Source organism: Pongo abelii, chromosome 22 (genome assembly GCF_028885655.2).
Source record: "Pongo abelii isolate AG06213 chromosome 22, NHGRI_mPonAbe1-v2.0_pri, whole genome shotgun sequence".
Classification (NCBI taxonomy): Eukaryota; Metazoa; Chordata; class Mammalia; order Primates; family Hominidae; genus Pongo; species Pongo abelii.
The window spans coordinates 48,369,621-48,394,976 of record NC_072007.2 but is presented as its reverse complement, the minus strand read 5'-3'; the positions used below and the strand labels follow the sequence as shown (position 1 = coordinate 48,394,976).

At 42.2% G+C, this 25,356-nt stretch overlaps 1 pseudogene; it reads left to right on the top strand.

Moving 5' to 3' along the window:
- Positions 1–7,603, top strand: part of LOC129052388 (Down syndrome critical region protein 4-like) — a 67,797-nt pseudogene extending 60,194 nt beyond the window's left edge.
- The last annotated feature ends 17,753 nt before the right edge of the window (positions 7,604–25,356 follow it).

The following is a 25,356-nucleotide window of genomic DNA, read 5'->3' as shown; positions in this document are numbered from 1 at the left end:
ATCTCAACCCTGCAAAGGCATGCAAAACAGCCATTAAATCCAGCCATGCAAAAAATAATATGCTGTCCTCTAAACATCTCATGAGGTCTAAACCTGCGCTCAGCAGTTTCTCCCTCAAAACAAAAAATGTCTTTCGAATATCTCTATTTCCATTTATGAATGCTGTTATAACCCAAGTTACCCAGGCTTAGAACCTTAGAGTCATTCATTAAAAACCTTTACAAATCTCTCGGTATTGAGCTACGCAGTGGGGTGCTCCCAGCCTGATGGGAGGTCAGAAACCAATCCTGCTGAATGTGCCACAAGCCATGGCAGCCGAATGCAGAAAAGCCCATTGGTCCACAGACTGAGATGCTTTGAAGCAGCCTGAGAGGCGGCGAGACCTCCCTCTGACTTTCTCTGCACATCCAGTCACTTCCCAAAGAGGATTGCATTTGACCTCTCTGAATGACTAGGGGGAAGTGCATGCACTTCCTTCCTCCTGAGAAGGAAGCTCCGGGAGCCTGTCTTTTTTTTTTTTTTTTTTTTTAATTTTTTTGAGGTGGAGTTTTGCTCTTGTTGCCCAGGCTGGAGTGCAATGACGCAATCTCGGCTCACCGCAACCTCCACCTCCCAGGTTCAAGGGATTCTCCTGCCTCAGCCTCCCGAGTAGTTAGGACTACAGGCGCCTGCCAGCAAGCCCAGTAATTTTTGTGTTTTTAGTAGAGACGGGGTTTCACTATGTTGACCAGGCTGGTCTAGAACTCCTGACCTTGTGATCCACCCACCTCGGCCTCCCAAAGAGTATGTCTTTTTATCACTCTCCTCACAGGTTAAAAAGTGAGTTTCAGCTGGGCACATTCAGCAAAAGGCAATCAAACAAAGAGGACTTGTGTCTCCGCTGAAACATAAGCATCAGAAAAACAATTATTTTCTGTCTTGTCCAGGCTCGGCAGTTACTAGGTGCTCAATAAAGTTTGTTGAGTGAAAGAATGTAAAAAATAAAGGAAGAAATTTCCCTTTCTTCCAATGGCCAGGCATGCCAGCAACCAGGGTAAGTGAATCTGTTAGGGAGACACAAGCCTGGGGTAAGATGTGCCAAGGGCTAGACAGCTGGGGAGAGGAGAGTTGGGGGAGAAGGAAGCACCCAGCCCATCTGACTGCCCACCTAAGTCGTGTCCTCCAAGTCAGCACTTATCAGGGATAAACTGGTATTTTCATCCCTGCATGCCCAGCTCTCTCCATTCAAATACCTCAGAAATGACATCAGAGAGGTGTTGCTTAAATCCCCCCTAAAACTCCCACATTTCGTGTATGGAATGTATGTATAGAGAGCTTTTGCTGTACACCTTTAGTACATGAGCTGGGAACCCCAAGAAAAACAAGAATTGGTGAGATTGAAAAGGTTGATGGTGGAGTCTGGTCAAATGGCTGCCGGGAACTGCTGCAAATAGGCACTACTGTCACCACCATAAACCCATGCCCTCTGAACTAGTGCAGCTAGTGCAGAACAGAGCCAGTAGCTAGTGCAGAGCAGAGCTGGTTTTAATAAGAAAGAACCTTAGCAAAACTGCTTCCATTCTGGCTTGCAGCACACGCCTGGTGCCGTGGGAGCCACTGCAGCTCGATCCTGGACTCCAGGAGAGCAGCCAGCCTGGTGCTGTCTTGGCATTTGTGATGAAAACATATTTGCTCCTTTCTGGATTACCTCAGTGGGGCCTCTAGGCAAGGCCCCTAAATAATAGTCAGTGAGCTCTGTGTGGTTCAGGAGGCAATGGTGAGTTCATATTCTGTTTTGAATCGGTAGGACCAGGCCAAGAGAGCAGCATCTGTCCCACACTCCCCGCTTCACTGTCCCAAATTCCAGTAGGTGTATTCAGGCATTGAGAGGAATTTGAGGGATGAATCCCTCCTTACTATGTGCCTTGTCCAGAGGCTGTGTCACAACCATTCCCCTCCCATCACCAGCCTCCTCAACACCTCCAATGCTGCCACTCCCATTACCTCCATCACCACCATCACCATTAGCACCACCACCACCACCATGATCATCACCACCACGCCATCACAGGCAACACCATCACCACCACCGTTACTATCACCACCACCATCAACAACAACAACAATACCATCACAACCACCATCATCACTATCACCATCACCATCACTGCCACCACCACCACCATCACCATCACTATCACCAGCAACACCATCACCACCACTATCACCAACAACACCATCACCACCAACACCAACACCGCCAACACCATTGCCACCACCATCAACATCACCACCACACTATCACAGCCAACACCATCACCACCACCACCACCATCACCATCACCACCAACACCATCAGTATCACCACCACCATCACCACCACCATCATTATCATCACCACCACCATCATTACTATCACCACTATCATCACTATCATCACCACCACCATCACCATCACTATCACTACCATCACCACTACAACCATTATCACTACCATTGTCACCACCACCACCACTATCACCATCACCACTACAACCACCAACATCACCACCATCACTATCATCACCATTATCACTAACATCATCGTCATCACCACCACCATCACCACCACCACTATCACCATCACCATCACCATCACTATCGTCCCACTATCACCACCATCACCACCACCAACCACCACCACCACCATCACCATCACTATTACCATTACCATCACAGCCCCCACCCCTACCTCCATCACAACTTTTACCTCCTGCTCCATTTCCACCATCATGGTTACTGTCACCTCCATGAGCATCTTCCTGCCACCACCATATTCCAATCATACCATCTCTACCACCATCATCCCACTACTGCTATGATCACCATATCACTCCACCATTACCCCCATCACCACCACCATGTGATCTCAAGTTGGCTTTGCAATTTTTAGCTGCATAAACTGTAATCCTGAATTTAGATTTTAGAGTGCCAGACCAGTTTTAATTTTAAAAGTATGGTAGATTTGAATCATCAACAAATCAAGAAGAATAAAGCCATGTATTAGCTTTATAGTCAAAATATAGACAAAGAAATTAGATCATTTCAGTGAATCGTCCATGAAAATGAAATGAAGGAATGGCAGCGCTTTTTTAATGTCTTTTTTTGGTGGAGTGGCAAAAAAAAAACTTAATTCAGTGTTTCTGAACCCAAAGGTTAGAAGTGCACTGACAAGTCTTGCATCTGGATTACTTTATAGATGTCATATTTGCTAGAAGAACCAAGGAGGAGCTAGAAGGCTATGAAAGTGTACTTCACTTTACTAGAAGAAAAGGAGCTGTAGAAGAGTTGTTTATTTTTATAATTTTTTTGAGACAACATCTTGCCCTGTTGCTCCTGGAGTGCAGTGACAGGATCATGGGTCACTCACTGCAGCCCCAATCTCCTGGGCTCAAGCGATCCTCCCACCTCAGCCTCCTGAGTAGCTGGGATAACAGGCATGCACCACTGTGCCCAGCTAATTTTTTAATTTTTTTAGTTTTTGTAGAGACAGGGTCTTGCTATGCAGCCCAGACTGGTCTTGAACTCCTAGCCTCAAGTGATCTTCCTGCGTCGCCTTACGAGCATGAGCTACTGCAGCTGGCCTATTTGTCTTTTTAGGCAGTCAGGCTAATTAAACTGGAGGAAAGGAGAGTGATTTCAGTGGAAGGAAAGCTGACCTTTCAAAGGGGAGGCAGGGCATGCAGGAAGGGAGATGAGATTGGGCAGATGTGAAAGGGAGGAGGAGCTGCAGATGGACCCCGACAGAACAGTGGAGCTGTGGATGCAGTACTTCAGGACATCATCCCTCAGTAGGTGCAATATCTAGGCTTGTCTTTCACGCTCTAGGTAAGGCTGATGCTGTTAGTTTGTGGAGCAAGGCATGGAAGAGCAAGGCATTTGATACAGAAAGGGAATAATCTCAGAAGCAGGTCCAACTGTTAGAAATGCCACTGCACTTTCTGGAAGTAGCAGGGGCAGGAGAGGGTCATGATCCATGGAGACAACCCCTACAATTGTCAAACAAACAAATAACAAAAGATGAGGCAGAGAAAAAGGGGGATGGTCCTTTTTAGATCCCCTAGGAAGGGGCTGTCCACCTGCTGCACATTGTAGTCACCAGGAAAGCTCTAAACACTACCTGTGCCTGGAAGATCACCACCTGGATTCACCAGGGTTCTCCAAGAAACAGAAGCAACAGGAAGTGGATAGAGATGAGATAGAGGAGATAGAGATAGAGAGATAGGGATAAAGAAAGAGATGGAGATGGAGATAGGGATATAGATGAAGACAGAGGTAGAGATACATAGACAAAGAGATAGGGATAGAGCTAGTTATAGAGATAGAAGAGATAGACATAGAGATAGAGGTAGGTAGAGACAGGGATAGAGACAGATAGGGATAGTGATAGAGAGAGATCAAGATAGAGAAAGACAGGGATAGAGACAGAGATACAGATGGGGATACAGATAGAGGGACAGGGATAGAAATCGAGATAGAGATACAGAGACAGGGATAGATATAGGGATAGAGATACAGACACAGATACAGATAGGGATAGAGAGAGATAGACATAGGGATAGGGATAGAGAGATATAGGGATAGAGATAGAGGGAGATAGGGATAGAGACAGAGACAGAGGAGATAGAATAGAAAGAGATAGAGATAGAGGTAACTAGGGATAGAGATAGAGATAGAGACAGAGGTAGAGACAGAGACAAAGACTGAGATGGAGATAGGGATAGAGACAGAGATAAAGATAGAGAGATATAGAGATAGACATAGGAATGGGGATAGAGACAGACAGAAATAGAAATAGAGATAAACAGAGACAGAGATAGAGATAAAGAGATAGATAGTGATAGAGATAGAGACAGAGAGATTTATTTATTTTAAGGAATTGGCTCACAAGACTGGAGGCTGGCAAGTTTGAAATCTGCAGGGTAGGCTGACAGGCTGGATGTTCAGGGCAGAGTTGATGCTGCGGCTCAAGCTGAAGCTTGTATGGAGGCAGAATACCCTCTTATTTGGGGGGAATCTCAGCCTTTTCTCATAAAGCCTTCAACTGATTGCATGAGGTCCACCCACATTATGGAGGGTAATATGCTTTACTCAGTATTCACTGAAATGTTAATTTCACCTAAAAAATTCTTTCACAGCAACATCTAGACTGGCTTTTAGCCAAAAATCTGGGTACCGTGGCCTAGCCAAGTTGACACATACAATTAGTCATCACACACCCCCAAAGACTGGGACTCAATTGGTTGGGTGCAGTATGGACCTCAGGATTCTTAAAGTCCCCCAAGGGATTCCAAGCTGCAGCCAAAGGTGAGGAGTGGTGCTCCAGGAGCAAAGACTCTCAAAGCAATAACAGCAGCTTTGGTTTGGAAATGTTCTAAGGATGGTTCTTGATTGAAAACCAACATGAATACTAGAGGGAAATTGTCCCCTGGAACCAGGCTTCCCAGGCCTTAGCAATTTCAAAACAAGAGGCAATAGAAACAGTTCACTATGTCACAGCACTGCACACATGCCCGTAAGATTCAGTGGCAGTTGTGACACTATAGAGGGCCAACTCTCAGAGAAGCCTGAGGGGACTCCACACACTGCGCTAGAGGGGAAATAACACCCAAGGTGCAAAAGAAAGTGTGCCACCTCTGTATATTTCTATACTTTGAAGGAAGATAGCAATGTCTCAAATATGTCTCAACAAATACCTCCTCTGAGGAAGGAGACAATATGTACAGGTTAAGTAGGGCCATTATTGGTTTGATGAAAGGACAGTTCTTGCAATGGAGTTAACTGCCCCAGTCACAGTGCTCTGGCACCAAAGGTATCCTGCAGAGATAAAAACAAGGACGATTTCTTCTTTGTACATCAACCTACACTCAGATCCCATGGAGCTTCCATGGCGTATTTGGCATCAGTAACACGGGCCAAGATTTTACCAAGTGTGATGTCCCGAGAGCATGTTTGGATTGGGTAGTTCCTCTAGACACTGAAGTTAGCTGGTGATGGAATGTCAGTGCTGTGAGAATCTTGGCGGTGCAAAGATCATTTTCTTCTCTTTCAAGTGGGAAATGAGAGATTGACTTAACCTAATGCATCCTCTGAAGTCCTGAAGGCATTAAGCACATCACGTTGAAGGGTAGCCCAGTTCACATCTGATTGTTGAAGAGATCCTGAGAACAGAGAAACAGATCCAGAGAACAGAGATCCAATAAACAGAGAAAGAAATGGAGGAAGGCCTTAATTTCATTGAACATTAATATAAGACTGGGAATTATAGACTTTGGATTTGACTTCACAAGAGCAAGAGTATTTAATTTTAGACTTTACTTAAGACACAGAATTATTTGAACTTTAACTTCCAAGCGTATTTAGTAGTTGCCTCTTTTAATTTCTTTCTGAGAATCTCTGCTGGTGCTTAAAGCGGTGCAAGCTACTTCAGCTCTTATCCTCCAGGCACGAGGGAGGATTGGACTTGTGTGCTCTCTTGAACTCAGGTGGTGCAATGTATCTTTCTTTGGCCCATGAAATGTGAGCAGTAGGGACATGGTCCCTGCAGGAAAAGCTGTAGGCACCAGTGTGTGCCTAGCTAAGCTCAGTTTCCTTCTGGCACACAGCCAGCAGCATTCCTCATGGCTGCTGTGCTCTCAGCTGGGCACCAGAGTGAAGACCAGGCAGGCACAGGGCAGAGTCCAGGCTGGCCAGTGAAGTCCATGGAAACAAACCTTCCTAGTGTTAAGCCATGAGATCTGGGAATTGTTTGCTGCTATTTAAGAGTTCCAAGGTCCAGAATACAGCCAGCCAACCTAACCCAACCTATTAAATGAGAATTTAATAAAAGAAGAGGTTTATATTCAACTTTGGGTTGTTGACATTTTATTCCCAGATCATATTAATGTTGACATTTAATCACATTGCAGAATCTCAGATAAGCTACATTGGGCAATATTGTTGGAAAAGAATGCAAAGAAAAAGTAAATTTCCAACTTTGACTTCAGTGTGGCTCAAACTTAATTTGAATATTTTACTATTCTGAACCAAGTGACAGCTTCTGAGAACAAAACACATACTCCCTGGCAGTAGTCCCCGGAAGACACTCAAGACACAGTAGCTGATATTGGGGAGTGGGTGGCTGAAGGCAGGGGCAGCTTTTGCCAAGTGAGTAGCCGCAAGAGCAAGATGGTGCCTCCCTGGCCAACCAGGGACTTAACACTTCAATCTAAAGGTTAAGCATTCAGGGAGCAAAAAGGCAGGGCCCTCTTCTTCCCTATGCCTCATAATTGCATGAGGAGGGAATGCCACTTGAGCAACTCTCTTGGTATTCCAGTCTCACTAGCCCCTCACCATGGGGGATGGAGGTCGCAGTCTGTGGGAGACTATATTGGCTCATGGCCCATGATTGGTGAGGCTGATCTACTGGAAAACTATAAGTAACTGAGATTTGATTTCTTTTCTTCCCTTTCCACTCAGAACCAGTGAGGGGCAGCAATTTTGGGCAAAATGTCTGATTTGGAAATAACAACTTTACCTCCATGGGCTCCACAAGAAATCAGGTGGGAGAAGGGACAAGCAGATAAGTGCAAGCCCATCAACCTGAAGGCATCAACCACATCCAGCCACCTCCTTCTGATCAGCAGCAAAACTGACGTTTTGATCTCCATCTGTCTGATTCTTGTGTCTACTTCTCAGTTTACAACTCCAGTGGGAAAGAAAGAGCTTTATTTACAGACCCATAAAAATCCCATCAGTGTCATCCCCTGCTGAGAGGCCATATGAGACCACATGGAAAAACAACAGCCATAATGGCAGCATGGCAGTGGAAGGCCTTGTGCCCTTGTGCCCAGGCCTTGCGGTCATGCAAGTTTCTTGTGGATCCTGTTGGGACCAGCCACTCACCAAGGCTGAGTAGGTCCCAAAATAAGGGGGACTTTCTACCAGACTCACAGAAAACTGCTGGGTTTTTGGGAAGGGCGTGCGTGTCTTTGGGGCATGGAAGTTGGGGTTAAAGTGGAGACCCAGAAGATGAGAAAACCTCTCTGCCTCCGCAGAAGAGTGGCAGCTGAGAGAGAGGCAAGAAACTTGCAGCCACTGTGGACTGGGGCAGAGAGATTTTGAGGAGAGTGAAATCCAGAAACTCTGTGTGGTATTAGTTTGTATCCAGAGGGTGACCCTCTTCTCAAGGAAATGTGTGTCATCAATTTTCTACACTATTAAAGGTATAAAGTTCTTGGCATTACTACGTAAAATTTTTAATGTAAAAAGATTACATCATAGAGTTTCTAGCATCTATTCTCAACTTTCCACTCCCACTGCTGGCATCCAGAGCAGGCCTTTATTACCATTCCTCTGGTTCATTTGAACCAAGCATGGATACAGAGAGAGAAGTGGGGGGAAAGATGAGCCTTCCCCACCTACTTCTTCGTCTGTGGCCGCTTTGTCTGGAAGGAGAGCGAGGTTCTGTGTGGGCTAGGAGAGGGGCAGAGGTGGCCCTCGGCTACAGTTCACCCTGCATCCCAGCCTCCTCCGTGGGTCTCCAGGCTGGGCAGCTCCAGCTCCATGGCCTGGGGGAGGGCAAATGTGATGGAGAAGAATCCAGGAGGCTAGGAGTAACTCTTCCCCCTTGGAGTGTGAGAGGCCGTCTCACAAGGTCAGGGATCAAAGAGAAAAAGAATGAGCTGAACTGGCCTCTGCAGGAGCTGGAGGTAACAAGTACTGGGGCATGACATTCCCTCTGGAAAGCAAGTCTTTTACAATTTAAGTTGATGGAACTGAACAGGAGGAAGAACTGCCTTCTGTAACTAGAGAGAGACTTGCAGGAGATGACCATTGTCTGAATGCTTAACTCAACCTCACCAGCATTAATTTCAAGGAAATGATTGGACTTTTCTGCAGCTATTGGACTGGCTCTGATTTCCAGCAGACTCAAGAAAACACTGTGAACGTGAGAGCAGCAGAGCATCAGTGAAAAGGCCACCACCTCACCATGTCATGTGCAATAGCAGTGTGTGTGTGTGTGTGTGTGTGTGTGTGTGTGTGAATTTGCATATTTGTGCATTGTTTGCATCTGTGCCTGTGTATTCATGTGTATGAATGCATGTGTTTACGTGTGTGGGGGGGGGGTGGGGGTATGTGTGGTGTAAGAGCCTATACAGAAGCAAGTAGAATGCCATCCCCCTCCTTCCTCTGAAAATGTGTTTCTGTCTTGGGTTGGGGTGGGACGAGGTCTGATTGTGCACTTGAGGGTCAGAGGTGTGACCTGACAGTTTCTGCATGTCATGCTATGGAGAAAGAGGCACATCTATAGCCTTCATTGTCAATGAGATCTCAAAGGGGCTCTGACTTGGGGTCCCCAAGGCTCTCTGCACTGGTCCTACGGGCTATGTTCCTGCATGGAGAGGCATGGATCTTTTTTTTTTTTTCTGAGACAGAGTCTCACTCTGTCACCAGGCTGGAGTGCAGTGGTGCAATCTTGGCTCACTGCAACCTCCACTTCCCAGGTTCAAGCGATTCTCCTGCCTCAGCCTCCCAAGTAGCTGGGATTACAGGTGCACAACACCACATCCAGCTGATTTTTGTCTTTTTAGTAGAGATGGGGTTTCACCACTTTGGTCAGGATGGTCTTGATCTCTTGACCTCATGATTCACCTGCCTTGGCCTCCCAAAGTGCTGGGATTACAGGCGTGAAGTGATTCTTTATAAACTGATGAAGATGTCACAGCTGGGGTGAGAAGAGGACGGAGATGCAGACCTAAGTCTGGGAGGTACCTGGAAAGCAGGCCTCCATCAGAGCCAGCTGTGAACGCTTCCTGTGTTCCTGTTTGCTCTTCCAGGGTTAGGGGAGCTTCCTGTTTCATTAAGGTCTTAAATAGTGTCTTTTTCTGAGTGATAATATTTTCAAAGTCACAAATTATTAATCTTATCAACTAATTTACAGAGCAGACTCACCCATGAAAGAAGAAACGAGAGAGGCCTCTTACCCACCTCACCCAATTCCTCCTATTTTTTTTTTTTTTTTTTCCTAAAGAGATGACTTAAAGGTCCCATTTCCAGGCCAATCAAGTTGAAGATGAAATGTATATGTCAGTATGTTAGCAGTGAAAGAGACCCAGTAGGACATATATAGAAACTTATTTCAAGGAACTGCCTTACACAATTGTGAAGTCAGGCTGGGCAAGTCTGAAATCTGCAGGGCAGGTGGGCAGGTCACAAACTCTCCAGCAGGAAGTGACTCTGTGGTCCACAGGCAGACATTTCTTCCTCAGGGAAGCCTCAGTTTTGCTCTTAAGGCCTTTCCACTGATTAGATAAGGCCCACCCACATTATCAGGGGTAATCTTCTTACGTAAAGTCAACGGATTTTATATATATATATGGTTGAGATTGACCATGGCATCATATATATACATATATATGTATATTATATATACATATATATAAAACCACATATATAATCTATAATAGTATAGATAGTATATATATACTATATAATCTATAGATAGTATATATATTATATACAATCTATAGATTGTATATATATTATATATACAATCTATAGATTATATATAATATATATACAATCTATAGATTGTATATATAATATATATATAATCTATAGATAGTATATATATAGATTATATATAGATCTATAAAATGTCATCTAGATGTCATCTATAAAATATCATCATAACACCTAAACTAGTGTTTGAGTGAGTAACTGGATACTATAGCCTGGCCAAGTTGGTATAAAAAACTAACCATTAACAAACAGTACGGCTCTTGAAGAAGGCTAGTAGAGAGCAGCTGGTTGACCTTAGGATCTTTGGCATTAGGATATAAAGAGTCACCATCCAATTGCCTGCTATGCAAAAGAAAGAAGGAGGGTGAAGAAAAGATCAGAAAGGATAACACCATAATCAGCAAAGAGAGAGCAAATTTTCAACAAGGGTGCTATGCATTCTCCCCATCCACATGCAGGATGGATGGATTAATATAATATGTATGTCAGCCTGAAAGGTGCCTGGCCCAAATGCCAACTTCACCCAGAACAAAGAGCCCAGACTAAGACTGAGGGACATGGAAGGACCCTCCCAATCTCAGGGAGACCACACGAGGACTGACGCCATGGTCAATCTCAGCCGGGGGAAAGCGGGATGGAAAGTCACTCTTTACCAAAGGCTAGGAGTATAACTGGACCCCAAAAGTCAGGGGGCATTTCAAGCAAAGCGATTTAGAGCATTTCAAGCAGGCAGTTGACAGAGGTGCACAGAGCAGGCTTAAATTTGGTTTTTACCTGATCAAAATTCAATTTACTGTCACCAAAGGCAGGCTATAAAACAGGCAATGTCACCAATAGCTACTGAAAGTTGGCAATACTCAAAGTCTTGGCATTAGATTTGCTTTTTCAAATAGCAGAAGTAATGCATAGTTGTTGGAGTAACTACAGCAATGCAAAGTTTTTTTTTTTAAGCGAACCTTCTTCCGCAGACTGCTCTCCAGCTTCACTATCCTGGGGGCCTAATGTTAATAGCTCATTCTTCAGTCACAATTTTTCCTTTTCCTATAAATCATTTCTAAGTATTTATACACATCTTCAGGATTTTTGTTTGTCTTTCTCAAACTGATTTTCAATGAATATATCAAAAACTCTTAATTGGTAAGTGAATATAGATCTATATTTTATCTCCTTACTTCCTTATGCATCTGCATACACATACGTAATTCTATATGAAGGTAGTCATACCATATGTGCTTAGTATTTTTGGTGTACACTTTACATTTTTTGCTTGCCTCTCCTACCGCATCATATCTCCCTATGTGTTTTTCTCCATGTTCATTTAATCATATACAAACACATACACAGTTGTTTCATGGTCTTTGTTTTGCTTTAAATGCAATCACATTGTACACACAGCCACGAACCTTGCTTTTCTCATTCAGCAATAACACTTGGAGTTGGTTTCCTGCAAGTCAACTGCTATTGCCCTTACTAGTTTTTTAATAGTTAATAACTGCATAAGATTTCACATTGTGCTTATACCCATAGCTTATTCTGCCATTTCTTGCTTAATGGGCATTCACTTGATCTTCGTGTCTTGAAACAAGGTTACATTAACTATCTGTGTACCTCTGTCCCTACATAGTGAGCTTTTGTCTCTAGGATAGTTGCCTAATACTGGGCTTGGTGATTAAAGAGCATATGGTTTTTAATTTTAATAGATCTCACCAGATCTTGATCCAAAGAGAATGGACCAACTCATATTTCCATTGGCTATGTCAAGTGTACCCACTTCACGTTCTCAACCATATAGGGGCTCTTCATTTCTATTGTTGGGCAATCTAAAGTTGTGTCTTATTACTTTAACTGCTAGTGAATTTGAGTATTTTTACCCTCATATTTGATGCTTCTTTGAATTGGATTTTCTGTAAACTTCTTATTCATATTATTTGCCCAATTTTCTATTTCATTATTTTCTTATTAATCTAAGGCTTTTTTGAGTATATATTTTTCCAAATCCATAACTCCTTTAATCTGATTATAATAAATATCATTATAAAGTTTTTAATTTTTTATGATGTCAAATATATGTTAAATATGTATATATCGTTTTTTGTTGTGTTTTGTTTTGTTTTTTGAGACAGAGTCTCACTCTGTAGCCCAGGCTGGAGTGCAGTGGCGTGATCTCGGCTCACTGCAACCTCCACCTCCTGGGTTCCTGGTTCAAGTAATTCTCCTGCTTCAGCCTCCCAAGTGGGTGGGATTACAGGCCCATGCCACCATGCCCAGCTAATTTTTGTATTTTTAGTAGAGACAGGGTTTCACCATGTTTGCCAGGCTGATCTTGAACTCCTGATCTCGTGATCTGCCCACCTCAGGCTCCCAAAGTGCTGGGATTACAGGCGTGAACCGCTGTACCTGGCCACATATATGTTTTCATACGTGTGTATATACATATAATAAATACATATATGTGTATATATCTACATATATCCAGTCTGGATATTTTAACTCACTTAAAATCTCCTGAATTCCTAGATTGTATTTTTAGTCTCCTAGATTTTCTTCTAATGTTTTTATTTCTACAATACTTACATTTTAATTTTTAAAGCGTCAGTTCAATCATCATTGCCAAGTTTAAAAGTTATTCCAAAATGCAGAGGATTAAAATAGTGGCCATTTTATTTTTCCTGTGATTTTATAGTTCAGGAACTCAGGAAAGACTCAGCTAGGCAGTTCTGGTTTGGAGTCTTGTATGTAAACAGTCAGTTGCCAGTGGGGCCTGAAAGTTCAACTAAGTTGGATGCTCAAGGTAGTTCTTCCCTGTGGCTGCAGCCAGCTCAGCTGGGCTGTTAGCCAGAACACCCATGTGTAACTTCTTCAGCAAGTCAATCTCAGCATGGCCTTTTCTTACCTGCCTCTAAAGTTATGCAGCATTATTTCAGAAATTTAGGTTTCCAGAAGTACCCTGTGGCATTCAAACAATTTCCCTGGAACACACCATTATTTATGCCATGGAGAGAAGGGCAGAGAAGTGTGGGCCAATCCTTTTCCACCTCACCTAAATCTCTTGCTGGAATAATACTATTGATGATTATTCTTCACGTGTTGAAGAAATAACTACTATTTTCCACCCAATATGTTGCCATCATGTCAGAAATATGGACAGCTATGACATCAGTTCTTATGTCCACTTGATGCTGGCACAGTGACACAGTGAACAGGGAGGGATTAGCAGGAGTACTGCCAGAAGCGTCCATGTTTAACAATGAGCTCTCTCTTCAGAGAAATTATCTCAGTGTGTTTGCTTAGCAGTCAGGCAACCACTTGTTAAAAACGCCCATATTTCTAAGAGGCATTAGAAACTGGCAGAAACATTTTGCTGCCATCACTTGTGAATTCATGCCAGCTGTGATGAATACGAATGAGAAGGAGTTCTAAATGGATCCGTGCAGACGCATCGCAACACTCCCAACATTTGACAAGCTGATTTCCAAGAAGAGCGTCAGGGCACGGGTCAGCAGTGGGGCAGCTGGTGGTGCCACTGGGGACCACAATCTCAGCATTAGCATTCTCTGCACAGAGGACGCCAGCTTCAGTGTCTAATTTCAGTGTCTAAAGCCATATTTTTGCATCTCATAATATCATTTAGGTAAAACTAATTCTGATTGATTGGCACAATTCTTGCTTTTAGTTCTGGACTTGCTTGCTGTGTCTGTAATAGGATTGAAATATACATAATGGCATGGGGAGAGTTGAGGACAGGCTGGCTCTGTTTCAGTCATTACTGTTCTATAATTTGTCCTCGGACATTAGGACCATAAATAACGTTGGAGATCCTCTGGGAGGGGCAGATAGTGATATTATGGACACTGATACTATGTATATATTTAACATACATTTGAATTTATAAAAATTAAAAGCTTTATAATGATATACTATATATTTTTTCAGTGCCAGCTATGGATCCCACAACTACAGAGCCACCATTATCTCTGCTTCTGTGTCTGTTTTTCTGACCTGAAATCCCAGAAGAAGGGGAAGATGTGCTTTCTTAGAATTAGCCAGCCTTTCCCCAAGATCCCTGGATAAGACAAATAAGACCCCGCAATCTGTACCTGTTGGAAAGAAGTCCAGGATTGCTATGACTAAGAGCTGTCTTCTCTTATATTCTCATCGTGTTTTAAAATACCTCTGGGAGGATAAATAAGAAACTGACAACATGTTTGCTGCCAAAGTTAGGAGTTGAGTAGATGGGAGACACAGGTAGAAGGGACACTTTACTGTGTACTTTTTGTCCCTCTTGATTTTTGTATCATGTTGGAAGAGTAGTAGAGAGAGAGAGAAAACAGGAGATGGTTAATCGGTATAAAAATACAGTTAGATAGAAGGAATAAAATGTAGTGTTTGGTAGCACAATAGGGTGACTATAGTTAATAATTTCTTATATATTTCAAAATAACTAAAAGAGTGAAATTGGAATATCCCTAATGCAAAAAATGATAAATGCTTGAGGTGGTGGATCTTCTACTTACCCCAATTTGACCACTACACATTATATGCTTGTATCACAATATCACATGCACCCCATAAATGTATACAGCAATTATGTATCCATAATCATTAAAAATAAAATGTTTTAAGTTTTTTAAAAGAAAAAGAAAATAAAATATTTCAAAGAAAAAATGGTACAGCTAATTTAAGAATAAATTAAAGAACTAAAAGAATTCATTTTTAATGGCTTTGTCTGTAATTGAATTGAAATATACATAATGATATTGTGGGAATCAATGCTAAGTACTTACTATTGTTAATCATTTTTCATCTATGATTTTTCTTCCTATAACCATGTCCTCAGGTCCTGAGTTCTGAGGTAGAATGTAGCCTTACTAAGAGAAAAAAAATAAGCCATCACACTTCTTATAGAACCTGACCTAGTGTCCTGAAAAAATGCCTTTGATTAATAATTAATACACAATCTCTTTTAAAAAATCAAGGTCTATTTTTCTATGCCCAAAACATTTTTACTAAAGCAGCCATTTTTTTTACCCTAAATTGAGGCCATACAATGTATGGCAGTGGCCAAAACATATAAACAAATCTGAGAGCCCCTTAATGCTCAATTCCTAGATCTCAGGACCCCCTCTGGGACTTTAAATAAGTCCTCAAAGACCTCCTCTTGTGGCAGAGCATGCTCTTCAGTGTTCTCTGAGCAGACAGGAAAAGGGAGCATAAGCTTGGGCCCAAGTGAATCTCAGAAACCAATGCTTCTTATACTCCTACTGCATTCTCGCCCTTCTTGCCCTAACCTCATCCATTAATTCTATAAATACTGTATTAGTCCATTCTGACACTGCTAAGAAAGACATGTGCCCCAAATGGGTAATTTTTAAAGGAAAGAAGTTTAATGGACTCACAGTTCCACATGGCTGAGGAGGCCTCAAAATCATTGTGGAAGACAAAGGAAGAGCAAAGGAACATGTTGCATGAGGCAGGCAAGAGAGCGTGTGCAGGGAAACTCCCATTTATAAAACCATCAGATCTTGTGAGACTTATTTACTACCATGAGAACAATATGGAGGAAACCACCCCCATGATTCAATTATCTCCACCTGGCCCTGCCCTTGACACATGGGGATTATTACAATTCAAGGTGAGATTTGGGTGGGGACACAGAGCCAAACCATATCAAATACTCATTGAACATTATGGCCAACTTCAGTGACCTTTACAGCCACAGTGCATGTCCAAAGTCAGTAGTTTTTCATGATTTTTAAAATAGTTCTTGTGAGCAATGACAGCAAAGTCGATGTTTACTTTAATTTCTCCTCCCTTCCTGAGTTTATCCTGAGTTCAGCCCCTTCCTCTGCCCAGCAAAGAGCCAAATGCCCAGCCTAAATGTTTAGGAGAAAACTCACAACCAATTCTCTTGCCTGACTTTTGCCATTTAGGGCAGAGCTCCAAGACTTTTGTTCAAGGTAAATGCTGTTTTTTATCTTTCAAATGGAGTTGTTGAATGAAGAGATTTGTTTAGCCCATTAGAAGTGCTAAAAGTAAATGCTCAACATTATCTTATATTCTAAACACTAAACTCACACTTACCCTCTTCTTTGTGTACATTAGAAATCCCAAAGTCTATGCAAATGTACTTCTCTGAGTATTGAGTATCAATAACATTCCACTACATGGAAATACCTACTCTGTCATTTTTATTTGATATGCATATACAAGACCAATATTGGTGTGTCATTAAAATGTGAGGTTCTGTACCTAGTGGCATTTATTTTCAGTATAGAGTTTGTTTCTGCAAAAACCTGGTTTGTTCATGAATACTTATCCCAGCAGCTCTCTAACCTCTCCCACAACCCTGAAATCTGCAGAGCTCCACCATCCCAGTGTGCCCCCTGGAAGGGCCTTTAATTCCACAGAAAGGCAGAGTAGAAGAATACTGAGAAATGGCGAATACAGTGCCAGGCAAAGAGTTGCATGCTTGGTTCATATCTAGAAGGCAAGTATATGACACACCTTTCCTCTGTAACAACAGAACGATGACAACAAAATGTAACTAGAAGGTCAATTCATGTCTGTGTTTTTAGTAGACACAGAAAAAGGAGGGGACACTTTTAAATAATAAACAGAAGCAGTATGTAAATGACATAGTAACCCAATTTTAAAATAAAGGAACTAAAGTCAGCACCAGGACCTTTTCAATAATAGAGTAGTGACATTATCTTACATTTCCAGAATCCTTTGTATTTCATTGTGAATTCACTCTAACTCTTAGACCAACTGCATGGGGATAGGACAGATATTATCCACAATTATAGATGGAGAATCTTGATTTCCAGATACGTGAAATAACTTTCCCAAGGTCATAGAGTTAGTAAACTTTTGTGCAGGAACCATGATCCCTGATGTTTTTTTTTTAGATAAGTGTGTGAGATAACCCAGAAGGAGTCATTTCTTCCTCTCCCTTCCTTTACTATGGGTTTGTCAGTCATGTTCCACTAATACCAAGTCAAGTTAGAGAAGGCAGACACAGCCAGTAGAAAGAGGAAAGATGCTGTTCGGGAGGGTAGTAGGTAGCATCCTATCTCAGCTGAGGCACAGCAACTGGGAAAGACCAGTATAAAGATATTTAGGGTTGTCAGAAATTAGAGGAGTCAGTAGGTAAGATATATAAACTAAGACCACAAGTCAGGACACATAACGTAATGAGAGGCTAGAGAAGGCAGCCCACTGATAACTCAGGGTAGGCAGTTGTTAGATCAACACGTTGAAATGCCATAGGATGAGCCTCACCTTTTATTAGAATAAGTGAGGATTTTGTGGTGATTGTCACTATTGGTACCTGACGTGTTTTGGCTGTGTCCCCACCCAAATCTCACCTTGAATTGTAGTAATCTTCACGTGGCAAGGGCAGGGCTAGGTGGAGATAATTGAATCATGTGGGTGGTTTCCCCCATCCTGTTCTTGTGGTGGTGAATAAGTCTCACAAGATCTGATGGTTATATAAGTGGGAGTTCCCTTGCACACACTCTCTTGCCTGCCAGCATGTAAGAATTCCCTTTGCTCTTCCTTCGTCTTCCACCATGATTGTGAGTCCTTCCCAGCCATGTGGAACTGCGAGTCCATTAAACCTCTTTCCTTTACAAATTACCCAGTTTTAGGTATGTCTTTATTTGCAGCATGAGAACAGACTAATACAGTACCAGCATGTCCCTAATGCAGTAAAGGCAGAAACATGTTTGGCTCATGGGATCATAGATGGTTCTACTGACCTCATCATACATCTTGAGAACACAGATATTGCACACCCAGCTCCAGGAAGCACACTTCCAGAAGCTTAAGTAGAAAAATGCCCTTTTGAAGACACTCGGGAAAGTCACCTTCAACACTCAGGTGCAGAGGCGACTCCCTGTCTTCTCAAAAGGAGTTGTGCTGAGTCTTGGAAGCAGCCAAAGCTTATCACAGGGAAATGGAGCTAAAGGGGACTTTTGTGTTGGAATGTCTGAGAAAGAGAACCCGTCCAAGCCTGGGGATATGGACCCCGTGAGGAGGCATGGTGTCAGTGCTCAGGACCCGGAAGGCCAAGGCACATTTTAAGCCGTAGACACATTTTAAGAGACCATGTACAGAGGTGATAGCAAAGGCTGTGACCCTGGAAAGCTAAGAGAAAATGGAAATACCTATGGGTGAGCTTGGCATTGAATAAGTGGGATCTTCCACCCTTGACTCAAAGATCTTGGAGTCCCGCGACATGGGTGGCACTTTCCCTGACCCTTGCTAAGAGCGTATTGTTCTCATTTGCATGTTCTGCTTCTTCCACTCAGTACTGCCTGACTCTCACCCGTCAGCCTCTGACAATGCTCTCTTTTGCGTGGGGATCAGGCAATGTATCAGAGCCCTCCACTCAGCAAGAGTTTTTGGTTTGTTGTCTTCCATTTCCCTGAAAAGAAAGATGCTTTTAATACTTCCTCCTTGTCCTTATTAGGCAGAACCATCCCAAATCAAACCTTCGAGCCATCTATGATGTGCAGAATTGATCTTGAAACAGAGCATAATCAATACATAAACATGGGCATAGACTTTGTCTTCTTCCTTTCCTGATAATCTGCTCACTAAGGGTGTGCTTGTTAATGCTATTGACCAGCTTACTGAGACATGAGAGAAAAGCAAGTGTTGTGTGAATGTGGCAATAGAGCTTGATCATCCAGAAAATCTCTTAAAGGGCACCATTATTAACTGGAAATTTTTTTTCTATTCCATTTTAAGACAAAGGAGAAAATCACAAAACAAGATGATATTTTGCATATTGGTTAAATATGGGTTTTTTTGTCATCAGCGTCTTAGCTGTGATTCCAGAGTGTGACATGCACACACAAAATCATCCATTGAGGTAGACAAAGGAAATATTTTATTTTCATACTAAAAAATGAAAAGAATGATACTTTACTACTATTTAGTGCGTATGGATTGAGATTGAGGCAGAGGATTGTAATGCTCACCAAATACCCATGGGCTCCTTTATATTTCCCAGACCCCTTTGCAGCTATGATCAATTCATGTGGCCAGGATCTGGCCAATGGGATTGGCTTCCTGGCCTGATCACAGCCTTCCTTTCACATTGCACTGACCCTAGAAGCAAAGAGATCATGCAGAGAAGCTGTCTGGTCCATGCTGTCTGTCTTAGAGTGATAAATGAACTTGAATTGTGTTTAGACACTGGTATTTGGGGGTTACTTATTACCACAGCATAGCCTAACCTCCTATGACTAGTGCACCTTGTGCTGTAAGTAAATATCAGACCTTCATGTGTCACCCGCAGTGAGCGAGGTGTTCTGAGGGAGGCTGGCTGTACATTGGCAATAAGGGGTCCATATCAAGTCTTCCTGTCATTGGTTTGATTTCCACATAATACAACATACTGACTTATGCACACCCAGTTAGGTGAATTTAGAAACTACATTATCTCATTTAAGCTGAGCCAATTCTCACACAATGAGCAGCTGTTTTAAGAGGCAATCCTCCAAAAAACAAACCCTGTGGACTGAAGAAAATAACCAAAAAATACAATCGTAAGAGAACCAGGGTAAAACAACAACTAATATGTCTAACCACATGACAAGATAAAAACAATGACAGCCTGATTCAAACTGAGATGAAAACCAATGAAAAAAATCAGTATTATTAAGAAACCTATCTGAAATACAGTCTTTCATTTAATACATATTTATCAAATGCCTTCTACATGCCAGGCATAATCTAGGTACTGGGGAGAAAACAGCAGACAGAGCAAAGCCCTACTCTCTCATGGAGTTAATCAGCACATACATAAAATGTCGGGTGGTAAGAGGTGCTAGGGGAAAATAAGGCAGGGTAGCTAGTGTTAGGAATGCCTGAGAAGCTAGGGGAGGCTTCTCTGGTAAGGAAATATTTGAGCAGACCCTAAAGGAAAAGAGTCTTGTGCATACCAAAGGGAGAACATTCCAAGCAGAAGAAAGTGCAATTGCAAAGGCAGGGAAGGAAGGGTGGGGGGAGCAAGGCTCCAGTGGGCAGGGTGCTATGTAAAGGCAATGGGGGAGGCCAGTGTGGATGGGAAGGAGTGAGTGAGAAGAAAAGTGGGAGGTGACATGATCCAAGCACTGGGGGCTGATGAAGGTCAAGGTCATGCAGGGGCCTGTAAGGACTCAGGCCATTCCTATGAAAGGGAGGAAGAGGCACTGGAAAGTCTGCCCAGGGATGTGACAGGATATAACCTGCTTTTTCTGGCTGAGATTAACAAAAGGAGTGAGGGTGGAAGCAGGGAGACCATGTAGCAATTGAGTTTGCAATATGGATTGTCCTTTAATAATGAAAGTCATTCTGGGTGTGTAATTGAGCCTTGATATCATCACAATTAGCAGGACACTTAAAATTAGAACCTAAAAACAACTACCTGTTTATTTATTTATTGCTTAAATTTAAAGGTACTATATACTCAGCCCAGTACTTAAAAAATTCCAAGCTTAACAATACTTGTTTAGAAGATCTGTTGAAGTCTCTTACTCAGTAGCAAAACCCTCATTAGGGAAGCACTTATTCATCCTCTTGAAGAAAAATGGCTAAATGGATACATAGGAACCAATATATGTTGACAAATTAAAATGCTTTTCATTGTCAACAAATCAGGAAGAGATTTCACTAAAATCTTGAAGATAAAAGTATGGGATAAATTATACAGTGGAAAATGTTAGATTATTACATGGATGAGAGTACAGATATTTCTAATGCCTCAGCTGATATATTTGCTAGATCCTGTTTCAGCAAGGAGATATATGATAAACTACATTTTTTATAAGCCACCAAGTGGAAGATTTATTGGATAAAACATCTTCATAGGAGTAATTTTTGAGTAAAAACAATGTTTGATCGAAAAACAGTGTAGCGGAACCCCTAATGGGGAGGCTGCTTGACTGTAACTTTACAAACAAAATCTAGGTGAGCATTACAAATATAGCTGCACACAGGAAATCCAAGCACTGCATCCTTTGAAAGCAAGCTATTGCTGCAATGATTAGTTGGATTTATGAAACTAATGCAAAACATGTGTATTAGTTATTGATTGCTGTATAGTATAGGTACTGGGGAGAAAACAGCAGACAGAGCAAAGCCTTACTCTCTCATGGAGTTAATCAGCACATATATCAAATGTTGGATGGTGAGAGGTGCTAGGGGAAAATAAAGCAGGGTCACTAGTGGTAGGAGTGTCAGGAGTTCAGGAATGGCTTATGTGTCAGGGTCTCTCTCAAGATGGCAATCAAGGTAAGGGCCAGCTGGGGCTGGGGACTCATCTGAGGCCCAACTGGGGAAGGATCTGTTTCCAAGCTTCTGTGGTTGTTGACAGGATTCAGTTCCTCACTGGCTGTTGGACTGAGAGCCTCCTCTCCTGCTGGTGTCAGTCTAGAGGACACCTTCAGTTCCTGGCAACATGGTCCTTTCCATATGGCAGCATAATTCATTAATGCCAGCAAGGGAAAGAGTCAGTAAAGAGAGTTCCTTAGCAGGATGCAAGTTACAATCTTACGTAATATAATCATAGAGTGACATCTCCTCCCCTGTGCCATGTTCTATTGGGCAAAAGCAAGTCACAGGTCCCAACCAGACTCAAAGGGGAGGAATTATACAGGCTTGTGATTCCCAGGAGGTAGGAATCCTAGGGGCCATTTTGGAGTCGGCCACAACCTGTAAAATGTAGTAAAACCAGTGCAATACTTTGTAATGAGTCAGGAATGACCAGGAAAAGTTTTTGCTAGATGGAGTCTTCCTTGGTAGAGTTTCAATGTCTATTTTATAACAAAATACTTAAAAGAGTTGACAAAATGATTAAAAAAAACATTTGAGTACATTTCCTTAGTGAAATGGCAAGTGTTCCAGAGAAACAACTGACAGTGATATACTACTTCTTAGATATTTTGAAAGGAAAAGACAATGTTCTCTTTCAAAATAAAGGTGATGCTTAACAACAATTTTAAAATAATTTGTCTTATTCTGTCTGAGGTGCTATAACAGAATACAATAGGTTGGAAGTCTTAAAGAGCAGACATTTATTTCTCATAGTTCTGGGGTTTGGAAAGCCCAGGATCAAGGCACTGACAGGCCCCCTGCTGGGACAGACCTGCTTCTAGTTTGCAGATGACTATCTGTTCATTGCATCCTCACATAGCCAAGAGAGCGAACATCTTTCTCTGCCTCTTCTTTTAAGGGCACTAATCCCATTCATGAAGGCTCCACCTTCATAAAATAATTACCTCCCAAAGGCTCCGCCTCCTAACATCGTCACATTAGGACTTAGAATTTCAATGCAGGAACTGGGGGGTGGTGGCAGATATTAACATTCAGTTCATAAAATGACTGCTTATGGAGAAAGCACTTTTAAATGGATGTTTGCAAATGCTTTCATCTATTGTTCAATGTGATATAAATGTGTCACCTACAAAAAACTCTTTAGGAAAAATAATATTGAAAAGAAATCTAAAAACCTTTTATTTTTTATTTTTATTTATTTATTTATTTATTTATTTATTTATTTATTTTGAGACAGAGTCTCACTCTCTCACCCAGGCTGGAGTGCAGTGGTGAGATCTCGGCTCACTGCAACCTCCACCTCCTGGGTTCAAGCAATTCTCCTGTCTCAGCCTCCCAAGTAGCTGGGACTACAGGTGTGCACCACCACACCTGGCTAATTTTTGTATTTTTAGTAGAGACCAGGTTTCACCATGTTGGCCAGGGTGGTCTTGAACTGACTTCAGGTGATCCACCTGCCTTGGCCTCCCAAATTGCTGTAATTACAGATGTGAGCCACCAAGCCCAGCTCTAAAATCCTTTTAAATGAAGAAGTTTAGTGACTTTTGAATCCATTTGTTAAGTTTAAATATATTTAATTTTTAATTTAGCTTTCAGGTATGAGTTTTTGAGGGAAGTGAGTGCTTTATTTCTTTCTCTTTCTCTCCCACTCTCTCTCTCTCTTTATCTCTGTATCTCTGAGTGTCTCTGTCTTTTTCCCTGAAGAGAGACCCATATCAAGACAAACACACATACATACACACATACTGGTATCCCAGTAAATCATATTTGAAGACCCAATTTGACTGGTATATCCACAATTTTTTCTTGGAGTTGGTGCCTCAGAGGTGAAGGCAGGGACAGATTGTGTGAAGCCATGCTGAAATCCCCATAGATGTGACCCAATGTCAGACCTAAGAGTGAGACTCACCTAGGATGCTGAATAAATAGTGTCCATTTAGCCCCTGGGAAGCCCAAGTATCTTGGAACAGGAAGTAAATTTTCTCGTGGGGTTTCAATGATCTTAATTTCAACTCCACTGAAGTTTTAAACTGTGTACAATGTTAAATTATTTCTAGTTCATGCTATATTATGATTTCTCCTCTCTATAATGAAAAAGTGAATTGGCTAAGGGTCTATATGTAACTAGATTCATTGGGAGAGCAGAACCATTAACATGAGTCTCCACGTGCATTTTCTCATGCTTAGAGAACAATCAGAACTGCTTAATTAAGTGCCGAAGAACAAAGCTCTATTATCGACCACAAGATGAGAATGTCAGTCCTGAGCCTACTTGTCTTCCAGTCCGTTCCCCAAACACCATAGTAATCCATGATCCAAAGTAAGCACTGTTCATTACCTTGTCTACTGCTTCTTAAAAATGTGTTTATGCATTTAGTATTTGTACGTCCTTGAGTTAATGAGCGTTATACATTTTGTGGGAAGTAGTACTATGAGGAGAAAACCAAAAAAAGCAAAACCTTGCTCCTCCCAGAACATTGGGTTCAGTTAACCACATCGTAGCTGTTCTTAAGCTGTGTTCTGTGGTGGATGCCTGTGTGTGTGTGTGTCTGTGTGTGCGAGCACACACAGATATTCAAATATTCTTTGAAGTTTTACAGCTAGGAAACCTACTCACTTTTGCTTAACCTAGTAGTTCCCAGACATGTCTGACCATGAATCATCTTTCCTTACTAGAACAATATCTTAGTTTGGATTCCCCTGCTATTCATTCCAGTACAAGGAGTTTATTTGGGAAATGATTAGAGGAAATGCCAATGAGGGTGTGAGGACGTGAGCGGGGGAAACGAAGGCCGCCAGGAAAGGGTCTGTTATCAAGCAACTCACCACCCTGGTTCCAGCTGGTAATTAAGAGCCCAGGTAGAGCATCTGCTTCTGCTCAGTCACTGACTGAGGAATATCCGACCTGCAGCACTCATGGACAGAGCATTCTAGAGCAAGAGAAAGCAAAGAGACACAGATATTTGCAGTTGGAAGCCAGACTACTACAATGGTAAGACCAAGGTGTCAGCAGAGCACCAGCATCTGAAAAGACAGCTTTCAGGACAGTCTTGTAGCTTTCAGAACACTCAGGTAGTGCAGAATACAGTCTAGGGAATACTGGCATCTATCTCGGATTTTTTACATGCAAGCAATGGTGATATTCTGAATAGACATGGCCCTTGGAAAGAAAATGGGAGCCCCTGAAGGAGTGATATTAGTGAAATTCTGCAGAAAGAAAGGAACGAGCACTGACTGGGCAGCAGATTGAAAACTGGAACTCAGTTCCAGCACTCACAAGGGTTTGATTAAGCTATGGAAGAAGACACGAAGGCTGAAGGAAGTTTCTGAAACCGTGGGGCAGGGTGGGGGCGGGGGAATAGTTCCAGGTTTTTCTATGAAACATGATTAAAATGGAGGGTGTTCTTATGCACACAGAGCAATTGAAAGAAAAGTAACCTACACCAGAAGGCAGAAGCAACAGTAATATCTGGATTGGGAATGTACTTCAGGGAATTGAATGGGAGATAA